Here is a 4,181-nt window from a genome sequence, read left to right on the forward strand (position 1 = left end):
AACATAATTATTCTGGAAGTCAAAACATGCAAAGAGAAATTTATTAAACGATTGACAAAAGATAGCAACACTTTACTCATAAATAAACACAACTTTTATTCATCATCAAATGTCAATTACACTTTACAAATTACAAATTATCTAACTACTAAAACAAATATCATCCTTCAGCCCTATGCTCCGAGCATGCTGGAGATGCTTAACCCGACTCAGTCCCTTCGTGAGGGGATCTGTTGGGTTCTCATCCGATGATACCCTCTTTGCCACGGGGAGTCCTTCTATTCGAATGTTTGATGAAATGGTATTTTCTGTTGATGTGTCTGGATCCCCCGTCATCCCTTGGTTCCTTGGCTAAGGAAACTACACTTTCATTATCACAGAAAATTTCCATTGGCTCCTTTATAGCTGTTATAACTCCAAGGTCTCCAATGAAGTTCTTCAGCCATATCGCCTCCTTTTCTGCCTCGGTTGCTGCTTTATACTCTGATTCGCAAGTTGAATCAGCCACTGTCTCCTGCTTGGAACACTTCCAAGTAATTGCTCCTCCGTTTAAGCTAAAGACCCAGCCCAACTGAGATCGGAGATTATCCCTATCAGTATGGAAGCTAGCATCACTATACCCTACAACTCTCAAGTCATCACTCCTACCGAGGGTAAGGACCCAGTCCTCAATCCTCCGCAGGTACTTGAGGATATTCTTTACCGCAGTCCAGTGAGTCTTGCCAGGGTTCCCCTGATATCTACTAACCATGCTCAAGGCAAAGGCTACATCAGGACGAGTACAAGTCGTAGCATACATGATCGAGCATACTGCAGAAGCATAAGGTACTCGACTCATTTCTGCTATCTCAGCCTCAGTACTCGGGCTCTGAGTTTTTTACTCAATCTGGCATTACACTGGATGGGTAACTCTCATTTCTTGGAATCTTGCATGCTGAACCTCTTCAGCACCTTATCCAAGTAAGTACTCTAACTAAGTCCAATTAGTCTTTTACTCCGGTCTCTCAAAATCCTTATCCCTAGAATATAGGCAACTTCTCCTAGGTCTTTCATAGAGAAACACTTCCCAAGCCAGGACATCACTTCTTGCAAGGTTTGGATGGCATTTCCTATGAGTAGTGTGTCATCCACATATAGTACCAAAAAGCTAACTATACTCCCACTAGCCTTGAAATAGACACAAGATTCATCTTCACTCCTTGAAAAGCCAAACTCTTTGAGTTTCTCATCAAAGCAAAGATTCCATCTGCGAGGTGCATGTTTCAATCCATAAATGGATTTCTCGAGCTTACACACTCTATTAGGGTACTCTGTACTGACAAAACCCTCTAGTTGACACATGTAAACATCTTCAGCCAAACTTCCATTAAGGAAGGCGGTTTTGACATCCATTTGCCATATTTCATAATCTAGAAATGCAACAATGGTTAACAGAACCCTAATGGACTTAATCTTTGCTACTGGTGAAAAGGTCTTATCATAATCAACTCCCGAAGTTTGAGAAAAGCCCTTTGCAACCAGTCGCGCCTTATATGTGTGTACATTACCATCCATGTCAGTCTTCTTCTTGAAGATCCACTTGCACCCAACTGTCTTATGACCTGGTACATTGTTAACCAAGTTCCAAACATTATTGTCATATGTGGATTGTATCTCGTTGTCCATTGCCTCTTTCCACTTAGCAGACTCGGGGCCTGCCATGGCTTCCGTGTAGCTGTTTGGTTCATCCAGACTTACCTGTGTCTCATCACTGATAAGTGTCTCACATTCTGCAGTAATATGGAAACCATAGTAGTGCTCATGTACATTCCTAACCCTTTTGGAATGCCTCAGAGGTACAGACTTGTCAGTTGGCTCAACAGGAGTTTCCTCCTCAGGTTGAGAGCTAGGGTTTGAAGTTCCTTCACTACTTGACTCTTGAATTTCTTCAAGGTCAATTTGCCTCCCACTATTTCCTTGGTTAATGAACTCTCTCTCTCTCTCTCTCTCTTTCTCTTTCTATCACTCTCTCTCTCTCAAGACACCCCTCCTTTCTACAAAGACCACATTCTCACTAGGTCTGTAGAAGAGGTAACCAAAGGACTTCTGTGGGTAGCTGATGAAAATACACCTCTCACTTCGATGTTCGAGCTGATCATGAGTCTAGCATCTCACGAAAGCCTCGCAACCCCAAATGTTGATGTGGTCTAGTTTGTGAACTTTACCAATCCACATCTCATGAGGAGTTTTGACAACTATCTTTGTAGGGACCATATTATGGATATGGGTGGCAGTCTCTAAGGCATACCCCCATAATGAGATTGGTAGCGAAGCTCGGCTCATCATGGAACGAACCATATCAAACAAGGTTTGATTGCACCTCTCAGTCACACCATTCAATTGTGGTGTCGTGGGAGGTGTCAATTGTGAGATAATCCCACATTCCTTAAGATAGTCGAGGAACTCTATACTAAGATACTCACCACCACGATCAGATCGAAGCATCTTAATGTTCCTGCCCAATTGATTCTCGACTTCTTGTTTAAACTCTTTAAACCTTTAAAAAGTCTCTGACTTATGCTTTATTAAATAGACATATCCATATTTACTATAATCATTAGTAAAAGTCAAGTAATAACGATTAGCATCCCTTGTGGTATATTTGAAGGGACTACACACATCTGACTTTAGGTCAAATGAATCCAAGACTCCATCCTTTTAGAGTTGGCCTATGCGTTTCTTGCTTATGTGTCCAAGACGACAATGCCATAACGATGCTTTATCCAAGTTATTATTACTAGAAGAAGCAATACACAATACACTATTTCCTAGATTGTCTACAATAGATATAGCTTCATACACACCATCACAAGGTAATGCTTTAAAATAAAGAGCATTATTAAAGAAAGCATTTATTCCACGAATTTCATTATCAAAAGAAAAGGTAAACGCTTGTTTGTACAAAGCGTGAAGGGAAATAATATTTCTTGCCATTTCTCGCGAATAACAACATTTATTCAAATCTAAAGTAAACCCACTACTTAGCAACAAAGAATAAACACCAATCTTTTTGACAGGTGAAGCTTTCCTATTCTGCATGATCAAGCTTATCTTTCCATGCTCCATATTCTCATTTCTTCTTAGTCCCTGCAAATCAGAACATATATGAATACCACAACCGGTATCAAGGACCCAAGAGTTAGAATAGGGTGAGTTATTAGATAGAATAGAGTAAATACCTGCATGATTGGGTTTAACTTTCCCATCCTTCACATCTTGCTGGTACTTTGGGCAGTTCCGCTTCCAATGCGACTTTTCATGGCAATAGAAGCCTTTAGCCTCTTTTGGGTCAGAAGAAGGAGTGATGAATCTTTTCTTGGTTCCACTTGAATAAGATCCATCAAGGGTCTTACCCTTGGTACCCTCAAAGAGATCTTCCTCTTCTTCCCTCTACCTTTCCCAATAGCCAGGACAGGGGCGGAGTTTGGCGTAGGAGTAGGAATGGTAACAACTGACTTACCTTTAAGGCCTGCTTCTGCGGTCTTCAGGAGTCCTTAAAGTTTGTTGAGTGTGACTTATTCCTTATTCATGTGGTATGTCATGCGAAATTGATCATAACACGAGGGTAAGGAGTGCAAAATAATATCTATTGCAATCTCCTCGGAGAAAGTTCACATTAAGCTTCAGCAAATGATCCACATACCTTTGCATTTTGTGCATGTGGCTCGTGACGAATTCTCCATCCTTTATCCTTATTTTTATCATGGACGAGATTATTTCATACCACTCTTGACGAGCACTCTCATGGTATCTTTCCATCATATCATGGTGCATCTCAAAAGGCATCTCTTTGGTGGCATTTCTGTCATAGGACTTCTGAAGTTCAGCTATCATGGTAGCCATCATGATGCATGACACTTTGGTGGCATCTCTTTCATGAGTTTGGAAGTCAACGATCTCATGTGGAGTAGCAGTGGACTCATCGATCTCCTTTAACTCCTTATCGAGGACATATTCCTTGTCGTCGTAGCGAGTCACCATCCTGATGTTCCGGATCCAATCTATAAAGTTGGAACCATCGAAGATGACCCTCCCACATAGGTTAATAAGGGAAAAGGAGCCAATAGGGTTTGAGCCAGAAGTAGTGTTGTTGGAAGACATCTGAAAACAAGAGAACAAGTTTAGTTTAGATATAAAGTTAG

This window comes from Lactuca serriola, chromosome 5 (assembly GCF_051521515.1).
Source record: "Lactuca serriola cultivar US96UC23 chromosome 5, Lser_US96UC23_V15, whole genome shotgun sequence".
Taxonomy (NCBI): domain Eukaryota; kingdom Viridiplantae; phylum Streptophyta; class Magnoliopsida; order Asterales; family Asteraceae; genus Lactuca; species Lactuca serriola.